This window comes from Ambystoma mexicanum, chromosome 7q (assembly GCF_040938575.1).
Source record: "Ambystoma mexicanum isolate Mex_15411 chromosome 7q, UKY_AmexF1_1, whole genome shotgun sequence".
Taxonomy (NCBI): Eukaryota; Metazoa; Chordata; class Amphibia; order Caudata; family Ambystomatidae; genus Ambystoma; species Ambystoma mexicanum.
Window position 1 is genome coordinate 249,709,819 of NC_090941.1, and position 12,304 is coordinate 249,722,122.

Genomic DNA, 12,304 nt, shown 5'->3' on the forward strand with positions numbered 1-12,304 from the left:
TAGGCTTTCCCCTTGGTGCCCAGGTAGGTGCACCCCCACATGTGAGGTACTGTTTTCATCGGGACACCTTGGTAGGCCATGTGTTTTTGGTGTGGTGTTTCGATGGGTGCACCGAGTGAAATGTGCGGAAAATGTGTTTTTTTTCCCACATTTTGGACTTTGCGGTGGTGTCTGGGTAATAAATTCTGGGCCGATTTACGCAAATCATACCTCTGCGGTTTCCCACGGGTGTCCTCTTTTCGGAAATGATGAGGTTCCCTGTTTTCCTTTCTGGCTTGGACACCTGAGGGCCATATCTGTATGTTGTGCTTGACTGGAGAAATTGTCAAATTCAGGTGTCGAAAACAGACTTGGGGTTACCTGTGTTTTAGGCTTTCCCCTTGGCGCCCAGGTAGGTTCAACCACACATGTGAGGTTCTGTTTTCATCGGGACACCTGTACGAACACAGGACGATAGGCCATGTTTTGTTGGTGGCGTGTTTCTATGGGTGCGCCGAGTGAAATGTGCCGAAAATGTTTTTTTCCCACATTTCTGACTTTGCAGGGATGTCTGGGTGATACATTCTGGGCCGATTTGCGCAAGTTATACCTCTGCAGATTCCCACGGGTGTCCTCTTTTTGGAAATGCATGGGGTTCCCTGTTTTCCTTGGTGGCTTGGACACCCGAGGCCCATATCTGTATGTTGTGCTTGGCTGGAGAAAGTGTCAAATTCAGGTGTCTAAACAGACTTGGGGTTACCTGTTTTTAGGGTTTCCCCTTGGTGCCCAGGTAGGTGCACCCACACATGTTAGGTACTGTTTTCATCGGGACACCTGTGGAAACACGGGACAGTAGGCCATGTTTTGTTGGTGGCGTGTTTTGATGGGTGCGCCGAGTGAAATGTGCGGAAAATGCGTTTTTGTTTCCACATTTCAGACTTTGCGGGGGTGTCTGGGTAATACATTCTAGGCCGATTTGCGCAAATCACACCTCTGTGGATTCCCACGGGTGTCCTCTTTTCGGAAATGCATGGGGTTCCCTGTTTTTCTTGGTGGCTTGGACACCTGAGGCCTATATCTGTATGTTGTGCTTGTCTGGAGAAAGTGTCAAATTCAGGTGTCAAAACAGACTTGGGGTTACCTGTGTTTTAGGCTTTACCCTTGGCGCCCATGTAGTTGCACCCACAAATGTGAGGTACCATTTTCATCGGGACACATGTGGGGACGCGGGACGGTAGGCCATGTGTTTTTGGTGTGGTGTTTCGATGGGTGCGCCGAGTGAAATGTGCGGAAAATGTGTTTTTTTTCCCACGTTTTGGACTTTGCGGTGGTGTCTGGGTAATAAATTCTGGGCCGATTTACGCAAATCATACCTCTGTGGTTTCCCACGGGTGTCCTCTTTTCGGAAATGCATGAGGTTCCCTGTTTTCCTTGGTGGCTTGGACACCTGAGGCCCATATCTGTATGTTGTGCTTGACTGGAGAAAGTGTCAAATTCAGGTGTCGAAACAGACTTGGGGTTACCTGTGTTTTAGGCTTTCCCCTTGGTGCCCAGGTAGGTGCACCCTCACATGTGAGGTACTGTTTTCATCAGGACACCTTGGTAGGCCATGTGTTTTTGGTGTGGTGTTTCGATGGGTGCGCCGAGTGAAATGTGCGGAAAATGTGTTTTTTTTCCCACATTTTGGACTTTGCGGGTTGTCTGGGTAATAAATTCTGGGCCGATTTACGCAAATCATACCGCTGCGGTTTCCCACGAGTGTCCTCTTTTCGGAAATGCATGAGGTTCCCTGTTTTCCTTTCTGGCTTGGACACCTGAGGCCCATAGCTGTATGTTGTGCTTGACTGGAGAAATTGTCAAATTCAGGTGTCGAAAACAGACTTGGGGTTACCTCTGTTTTAGGCTTTCCCCTTGGCGCCCAGGTAGGTGCAACCACACATGTGAGGTTCTGTTTTCATCGGGACACCTGTACGAACACAGGACGATAGGCCATGTTTTGTTGGTGGTGTGTTTTTATGGGTGCACCGAGTGAAATGTGCCGAAAATGTTTTTTCCCACATTTCTGACTTTGCAGGGATGTCTGGGTGATACATTCTGGGCCGATTTGCGCAAGTTATACCTCTGCAGATTCCCACGGGTGTCCTCTTTTTGGAAATGCATGGGGTTCCCTGTTTTCCTTGGTGGCTTGGACACCCGAGGCCCATATCTGTAAGTTGTGCTTGACTGGAGAAAGTGTCAAATTCAGGTGTCGAAACACACTTGGGGTTACCTGTGTTTTAGACTTTCCCCATGGCGCCCAGGTAGGTGCACCCAAACATGTGAGGTACCATTTTCATCGGGACACCTGTGGGAATGCGGGACGGTAGGCCATGTGTTGTTGGCGTTGTGTTTTGATGGCTGCGCCGAGTGAAATGTGCGGAAAATGCGTTTTTGTTTCCACATTTCAGACTTTGCGGGGGTGTCTGGGTAATAAATTCTGGGCCGATTTGCGCAAATCATACCTCTGCGGATTCCCACGGGTATCCTCTTTTCGGTAATGCATGGGGTTCTCTGTTTTTCTTGGTGGCTTGGACACCTGAGGCCCATATCTGTATGTTGTGCTTGTCTGGAGAAAGTGTCAAATTCAGGTGTCGAAACAGACTTTGGGTTACATGTGTTTTAGGCTTTCCCCTTGGCGCCCATGTAGTTGCACCCACACATGTGAGGTACCGTTTTCATCGGGACTCCTGTGGGAACGAAGAAAGGTATAACATTTGTTGTGTTTGTGTGGTTTTCAGAACGTTTTGACCCATTTGCTGGTGCTCTTTGTCACACAACCCTTTCATTTCCGAAATGTGACCTACATTTAGTCGCTGCTTTAGGCACCATACACTTTTGTAACCTCGAAGTCATCTACCCTTGAAAAGTTCTGCCTGTTCTCTTTCAAAAAATGAATGCTTGCTGTTCCTCACCACATGGGTTTTCCCGATTTACACATGCTAAATGCATCTGTTCAGGCCGTGAGCATAAAACTCCTGTTTACCATGGCTCAGTGTTTGGCTTGTGGAAATGCTTGTTTTGTAAAACAGTACAAAAAATGTGTGCTTTCCTAACTGCAAGAGTCGGTGGAATGTAGCGGAGCATGGCTTTTCTCAAAATTCATAGAAGCCATTGCCGTACCAAGCCAACCATGTCCAACGCATACCTTTTTTTCAGGCATTTTCACACTTTGCCCCAAATCTATGGCGTTTTGCCCTACCTAGTTGTTGCCTGACCTACGCAAATCACCCTTTCCAAACTTGGAATTTTGTCTACTTTTCAGAAATATATGCCTTTCTGTCCTCCAATTCGACTTTCCTACCCTTTTCTTCCATTTCGTCCATGCATGTCCAATTGGCAAAAATGGCCAAAATCGCCTACCTCTCACAAAACAGTTGATACCCACATCAAAATATTTTTTTTCATTTCCACTCAACCTGTTCCTGAAAGCCAGGACATTGGGGAATTCAGCACAGCAAACCATTTGTTCATAGCTCTTACAAGGAAAAAACTACAGGCTTCTTTGCAAATCATTTTATTGGTATTTTCTTTTTTAAAAACCATCATTTTCGCCCTTTTTGCTTATTTTCTCTCACCCCTCTACAGCAACCTAGGATTCCTGGGTGGTGTTACGACCGCTTACATGTGGGAAAGAAAGGAGCCAAATTTGGCCAAGATATCTCATGTAACAAAAAAGTTACAAGCCATTGATTGGCCACATACCGAAATCACCAAATAAGGCCCTGACATTGGGGGGAAATATCCATGGCACTTAGAGGGCTAAACAAAGTTAGACAAGCCTACAAAAGCTGAAAGAAAACAATTAATACTACAAAGATACACAAATAAATGAAAACCTTAGAGAAACCACCCGAATAATTCAAGACTCACCTGCAACTGGCCAATTTGAAGGTGTAGACCCTGTTACTGCAGCCAACATTTTAGACCAGTATTCTATTCATACACTACACTCCAAAGACACCATTGACAAACCATTAAAAACATATCAAATGCATCAAGCCAAAGGATCCCCAATGAGCATATGAAAATAAGGTGTAGAAGCATGTTCTTATCTTCTACTCTGTCCTAGGAGGAATATATGATGCAAGGACTGAGCAAATTAGTACATCAGAATATCACACTTTAAGAATGTATTCTGAAAATCCAAGATTCATACAAAATGTTGAATACATGTTCCACCTCCTCTTCGAAAGTGAACTAGTAACTCTATGTTATGCAGTTGCTCACACATTAAAAACAGGCTCTAAGTTTTTAAACACATCCACTACCCAACTGCTTCAAAAAATAAAGATGAAGTTTTGAAGTCAAGTATCACAAATCGCTTGGCAAATGTGTGTGGTACAAATGAATACTAGTTCTGACATCACGCTGATGTGCGGTGTATGCTAAGGAACCTAGGCCAACCTACATGGTTCTTTGTTACTTTAAGTTGTGCAGAGTATGCATGGGATGACTTGCAGGACTTCTTACGCATCGTTAAACCAAAATCAAGTCATAATATAAAAACACCAGGAGTACTAAGTTCTCTTGACCCTGTCACTGCATCACAGTACTTTCACTATCGCTTCACTGCCATGCTTTACTTTATTTGCAATAAAACTACCCCTCTTCTCAGAGAATTGCAACACATCTTTTGGAGAAAAGAATATCAATCGAGAGGAGCACCTCACTTCATGTCTTTGTGGATAAAAGATGCTTGCAAATTTGGCCATGATAGTGACATCACTGTTTTACAGTTTATTGAAAAATACATCACCTGCAACATCCCTTCAGAAACCACAGACAGTGACCTACATACACACGTTTTACGTTTCCAAAATCATAAGTGTGTCAAATACTGAAGACATAGATATAAAAACAAAGGCAAATACTATAACAAATGTTGCTTTATTTATTTATTTATTTATTTATTTATTTATTTATTGTATATTTACACAGCACTTATATGCAGGTGGAGTGCTTCAAGACAGTAAGGGAACATGGGAATACAGTAATCATTCTTAGGCCTTGAAGTTTCCGAGTGCTTCCCTAGACCAGTTTGCAAAAAAAGGACAAATAAATAGCTTGATGTCTTCAGTTAGACACATAGGGCCTCATTACGAGGAAGGCGGTAGGGGGTTTACAGGGCCGGTAGAGCTGCCGGCCCCATTAACCCCCCACCGCCTCATTATGAGGTCTCCTCGCGGGACCCGCTAAGGATGCCTGGTTTTACCAAGTGTCCTTAGTGGGTCCCGTGAGCAGACCAGGATGAAAAACTACAGGCCCGTCATTAGCAGGCCCGTTGTGTGCATCCTCCACATTCCCATTGAGCCCTGTGTGGGTGTAACGCTCACCTGATTCCCGCAGAGGCGCCGGTCTTGACTGGGTGAATGCCGTATCTTCAAAGGTGATGTGTAACACACGGTTGGCTCTTTGGGCTGGACCTCTGTGCACTGTATGTCTGACTCGAAGAGTAAGATGTCTGCAGATAGAAAATATGGGATTAATGAACTGGGGTTATTGGGTGCCTCTCTCCTCTTCCCTTTCTCTTCTCCTGTAGAACCCCAAAGGTTAACGCCCTCACCTTAGGTAAGTGAACGCCGAGCTCTCCATCTGCCTCGGGGCAGGGTGCCGTAACCAGTTTCTTCACTGGATAAGGGTGCAGGCCTCTTGACCTCAGAGGACTGCTGTCCGTCGTTAACTGCACAAACGGTAAGTTCTGGGCACTTCAAATGTCTTAAAAGTCTTTTGTAATGATATCTCTTGTTTTGCAGGGTTCCGGCGATGGCGGATGGCGGGCTGATGAGAGTTGAGGATCGAACCCGCGTGAGGAATAGAAGCGCCTGGAAGCACGTAAGTAAGCGCTTGTAGCCTGCTTCACGATGCGCACTAACTGTCCCTTTTATCTTGCAGGTACAAGTTCGGAGCTTTAGAGAAGCTGAAGGGTGCTGGAATACCCACTGGATTCGGCGTGGGAAGGAGTAATGGCACGTGAGTAATAAAGTTGCCCAATGTCTTTAAACGCACCTTCTTTTGTCTTTCAGATGCGGGATGCAGCGCCGAAGGCCTCCGGAGCGTGCGAAGAGCTGGTAAGCTTTTGTCTTTCAGATGCCGGAATGCAGTGCGAAGACCTCCGGAGCATGCGAAGAGTAGGTAAGCCTTTGTCTTTCAGATGCCGGAATGCAGCGCGAGGCGTTGGTGACAGCCGATGGACCAGGTAAGAGATGCGCTGCCACTGAAGACCGTAGTGCTAACCTGTTCTTTCTTTGTCTTTACAGGTGCTGCTGAAGACTGGATTCCAGGATGGTAAGCCTTTGTTCCCGTAGGCCCAGGATCAGAAGCAGAAGACACGATGAGCGTTCTGCTGCAGAGAATGCAGAATAACACAAAGCAAGATTCATCCATCGGGTGTGGTTTAAATAGCCTCCTGTAGTGCTTAGGTGTCTCCTTCCACAGCCACGCCTAGGTAAGAAAAGAGTTCCTGCTTTCCAGAAGAGTTCCAGTGTTCTGAACCTAGGGAGTGGCTCCTGCCCCACCCAACAGGAAAAGTAGTCCCAAACAGAAGAGGATCAGGGGTTCAACTGGCAGGTAAGTAAGCAGCATGGTCTGCTGCAGGTAAGTCCACCCAAGCATTATGAGCCCGGCGCTTCCAGCGCTGGGACTGGGCATCTTTATGAGCCTGGTGCCACTGGCGCCAGGACAGGGCCCAAAAGGTCCCAATTGGGACTGGCTGGCACTCGGAACCGGGGTTATGGGTCTGCTTCCAAGGGAGTCGGGCAAGTCCTGATCTTTTGGAAGCAGAGATCATGACAGCGGGCTCGAATGGGAATGGGGATGTACAGGGTCTGGGTTCCTGGAATGGGGAAATACCGGGCCCTCCAAGGTCTGAATGGCCCGGTATTTCCCCATTCCAGGAACCCGGACCCAGTACCTGGAATGGGGGTAGCCATGCAGCAAATTCCGGCATGGCTACCTCCTTTCTCGTAATGAGGCCCATAGACACAGTGTAAAAGGCAAATCCCCTATAAATATATACAACATTAAAATGGGCGAAGCATCCAAGTACATCAATGATTACAATGCAATCATTGCCTCTTATGTAATGCAAACATAGTCATAAAATACATTGGGCCTCATTACAACTCAGGCGGTAAGGGGTTTACGGCAGCGTTAACAGCGCCGACCCTTACCGCCTGAGTACGAGGTCCCCTAGCGCCATGGTGCTTTTAACACCTGCTTTTAGCAGGTGTTAAAATCCATGGCGCTAAGGGACCATGGAGTTAATTACGCCACCGTAATTTACGGTGGCGTAATTAACGCCTTCCCCACTCCCATTATGCCCTATGGGGCAAAAATGGGAATGGGGAAGGGTAAATGGGGATTGGGGACTTACCGCCCCGCCTAGGTCGGAATGGGGCGGTAAATCCGCCAACCACCATGGCGTAAACGTAGTTTACGCCATGGTGGTAAAGTCACGGCCCAGGCGGTAACTTACCGCCTGGGTCGTAATGAGGCCCATTGCAGACAATTCCACTGCGGTTGCAAGATATGTCACAGGCTATATCACCAAAGCTGAGAAAACAGAGCTAAAAGACCTCTCGGATGACATATCATCTGACAAAACACTATCACAAAAATTGTACAGCTTCGGTTTAAAAGTGCTCTCCGATAGAGAATGCAGGTGCTATGAAGCAGCAGACTGTTAAACAGGTAAGCCTTTTATGGAAAATCTGAACACACTGGGCCTCATTACAGGTTTGCCGGTCCGGAAACAACGGTGGCGGTAAACCCGCTGCCACTGTTGTTTCTGCACCAGCAAACTACGAGTACTGCGGGTGGGTGGCGTTACGCCTGCCAGGTCTGCCTGGCAGGCGTAGTGCAACCCACCCGCAGACTGATGCAGAAACACCAGCTCCATTAGGACATTGTGCCAGTGTTTCCACTTCCCCATTCCCATGGAGTCCAGACTCCACGAGAATGGGGATTTACAGAATGCTGGCTCTGGAATTACCAGATCACCGGGGCTGTAATGCCCTGGTAATTCCGGCAAGTCCAGAGCCGGTAAATCCCCACGAGTCTGAAGGCAGCCTGCTGGTTTTACCGGCACGGCTACCGCCGGACACGTAATGATGCCCATTGTCTTGCTGAACCTTGGACCATTTACCGAGTGATAGAAATAATAGCCACAATTTATCCCAACAGCCAGGACATATTAAAAAAAGTATTGAATTGACACAAACTGCCCAAACAGATGTACTGCTTTAGAAAACATGTGTCTGCACGACATTGCCCCAAACGTCACCTTCAAAAACAAGGTCACACCAAATGGCACTAATGGCAAATATTCAGTCTCAACATGTGAAGGAAGTCTAGTGAAACTCACTAACCCAGTCTAAGCAATTATGTAAAGTTGCAAAGTTATTGTTCAAATCTCCACAACATAGAGAAATGTATTATATTGCCCTACTCCAACGTTTTAAACCTTTAAGAAAAGAAAAAGTATACTTAGGCGAATAAGGCTAATTTGAAGCAGTATTACAAATGACAATTTCAAACAATACAAACCAATGTTGGACAATGAATATGAGGAAATATAAGCTCAACTAGACAAAGACACTCCAGAAGGCAGTCAACCTTCCCTTGCAGGAAGCTAAGAACCACTTGGATACTCACTCATTCGAAATGAAGCAGAAATAGCCATGACTGAGGTAGAAAATATCATGGGCCTCATCACGAGTTGGGCTGTATCCTGGCGGTATTCTCGCCGGGATACCACTCGCACTATTAGCGCTACCACCAACGGGTCCGGTGCAGGATCATGGGTTTGGTGGAACAGGAATTTCCCATTCCCTATTGGTCCCATTCGGGAATTCCCCATTCCCCATTGGACCCAATGTGGAATTTTGGCCGCAACTAGCCGCAACTAGCGTCGGTGGTATTTCTTCACTGGAAATTGTCAAATTTGCAGCAGATTTACCCCCAGCACAGAGCTAGGGGTAAATCCTGCCAAACCTGTATTATTTTTTACTTATTTATATAGTGCATGTTCACCGGGAGGTATCTTGGCGCTGAAGAGAAGCAGGACCACAACAAACAGGAAAAAAACCCGGAACAGAATGAAGAAGTTTCTGAAAAGGTGAGTCTTCAGAGACTTCCGAAAAGCCATAGGCGGGTGTTTGATGAAGGAAGGAAGGCCGTTCCACAACAGTGCTGCTGAGAAAGAGAAAGCATGGCCACCTATTCGAGAGCGGCGATAAAGGGGTACGCAAAGCATACTGGCAGAGGCTGAGCGTAAAGGGCGATTGGGTACATATTGCTCAAATTTGGCAGATAGGTACTCAGCACCTATACCGTGCACAGCCCGATGATCCATACAGAGGGACTTAAAGTGAACCCATTGTGCCATGGGTAGCCAATGGAGAGAGTGAAGCACAGGGGTTATATGGGATCCATAGGAGGTACCCGTAACTAGCCTCGCCACCAGATTTTGAAGGCGTTGAAGCCTACCACCCAGCCTCTTAGGTTGCGCCAAGTACAGGGAATTGCAGTAATCAAGCCTGCTAAGAATCATAGCTGCCACTACAGGAGGACAGAGTGATGCTGGAATCAGATGGAGCACTTTCCTCAATATTTTAAGCTGAAATTACCCTGCTGGCACAATGAGGCTACTTGGCCCGTTGGAGAGAGGTCAGCTGACATAATCACTCCAAGATTCTTTTGCCTTAGGGGAAGGCACAGGGAGAGGGCCAAGAGAAGAGGTCCAAAACAAAGCAATCCACAGTGAGGGATCAGGAGGGGAACCCACCACCAGCACCTCAGTCTTGTCCCCATTCAATTTCAGCCAGTTATGGCCAATTCACTCACCAACGGCAGTCAGGCACTTATATAGGCACATGGACACCCCGGCCGGATCCAGGTGTAAGCAGATCAACAGCTGGGTATCGTCCGCGTATGAGTAGCACCTGATGCCGAGGGAGCGCATGAGGTGAACCAGCAGAAAGATGTAGATATTGAAAATAATAGGGGAAAAGGCAGAATGATGGGGTACACCACAACTGAGGGTTTAGAAAGAAAGGTGACAGGGACAGAGTTTGGGATCTGTCCGTCAAGAAAGAGCCAAACCAGGTCTGAGGTACCTGGCCTGAGACAGCGATCTGGGTCAGGCACGTGAACAGGATGGCATGATCGACGGTGTCAAATGCAGCTGAAAGGTATAAAAGAATCAATGCGTTGACACCGCCCTGGTCGACTAGCCTGGCCATATTGTCCTGCACAGAGACAAGGACACTTTCTGCGCCCCAGCCAGGGCGAAAACCAGACTGGGCCGGTTCACGCATCCTCGATGACTCCAAAAAGGAAGACAGTAGCGGAGAAACCAGTGACTCAATAAGTTTCATGAGTCAAGGGAGAAGAGAGATAGGACGGAAGTTAGAAGGAAGAGATGGGTCCAAGGATGGTTTCTTAAGAAGAGGAATAACAAGAGTGGCCTTGAGTTCAGTTGGGAAAATTCCTGACTGGCAGGAGAGATTGACAGCAGTAGTAATCTCACCTGAAAGATCGGCAGATAGTTGTTTCATTACTCCGAGTGGGAGTGGATCCACAGGGGAGCAGGACTTAATCTTAAGCAGAGCTTTAGAGAGCATATCTTCAGAAAAAGAAGGGAAGAATGACCAAGACAAGCCAGAGGGAAATTATCTTCATAAATAAACTGATTATCAGGCAGAGAAGTGTGGGTCAGAGATGCAAGGCTGTTCGTAATATTGGTACGAATAGTCTCGACTTTCGTGATGAGAAAAGTAAATAAGGAGACACTCCTGAGTAGGTTTTATAGACGGGGTGTATTTAGAAGGGGAAGACAGAGTCTTAATAACAGAGAATACGGTCTTGGGCTGATTAAGTGCTGACTCGATCTTCTCAGCAACATAGAGTTTTTTTGCTGCGAGAATGGACGCGCCATAGGCTGACACACCGGCTTTGTAGTAAAGTTTATTGTCAGAACCATAGCCATGACGCCACTTCGACTCCAACTGTCTCAGGCACTCCGATCTAAGGGGGTCAGTGAACCAAGGTTCAGATGGGAGTCTGCATGGTTGGAAATGACATAGAGGGCAGCCTCATTGGCAGCCCTCAGCAGCAACTTGGTCATTAGAGAAATGGAGGGGGACGGGGCCACTGACCATTGATCCCTAACAGAACAGGCCAACTTCTGAAGGTTAGCTGTACGCCAACTGAGCAGCAGGGTGGGTTCAGGCAAAATTTTAGCTGGAACATGCTTTTGCAGCAATCTACAGGTGACAAAATAATGGTCAGTCCAGAACATGGGTTCAGCTGAATGGAAAGGAACAAGGTCTTTATTGGCGAGCACAACATTAAGAGTATTGCCTGATTTGTGAATAGGTCCTAACACCTGTTCAGGCAGGTCAAAGTCGAGCAAACTATCATAAAAAAGATCTAGAGCCGCAGTCCTGGGTGAGTTAAATTTAAGATTCAGGTCACCAAGGATGATAAGGTTAATGTATTGTGCCTGTAGAGCAGTAATGGAATCGGCCAGTTCCAGTAGGCTGCTAAAGACACTGGGCAGGTGGTAAATAGCCAAGATATGGCAGATCAGAGAAGAAGAAATGACACAGCAGAGTAATAAAGACCCAATATTGAGGCTGTGTGGACAATCTAGTTGTGAGCATTGAAAGTGAGCTTTAAAAACAATGGCAAGCCCACCGCCATGGCGAGGGCCAGGTCGATCACAGTGAATAATATTATAGCCCTCTGGGATAGTCTGGGGCCAGGACTGGGGCCGAATAGGCCTGAAGCCATTTCTCTGTAAGGACTAATAAAGCAGGGCATCGATCAGTTAAGAGAGAGGTTACTTCTGTGGTGTGCTCCATAAGAGAATGTACATTCAGAAGTAATAGAGGCAGAGATGCCATGCTGGATATAGCCGCCACCTTCTGATCACTATCAGTGGAGGGGGAGGCTTATAAGTCAACATCCAACCACAAGGAAAGCAAATAAATGGTGGGGCTAACAGCAGCAGATCAGATCTGGTATAACAAAGCATGCCTTTATTGCTGGCCGTTGCACGTATGGGCAAAGGCGGGCTTACTTTAAGTGAGCCTTCAGCGCGATGACTGCAAGCTGGCCGCACGCCCACTGCACCATCCGCTGCACGGCCAGTCAGCACGGCACATAAATGCCGGTGCCTGTCTCAGAGAGAGGTGGACCCATAAATGTGATGGTAATTGCGTTACCGCCAAACTTGTGATGACCCCGCATGTATCAATATAAACAATCTGAAGAAGACTTGTCA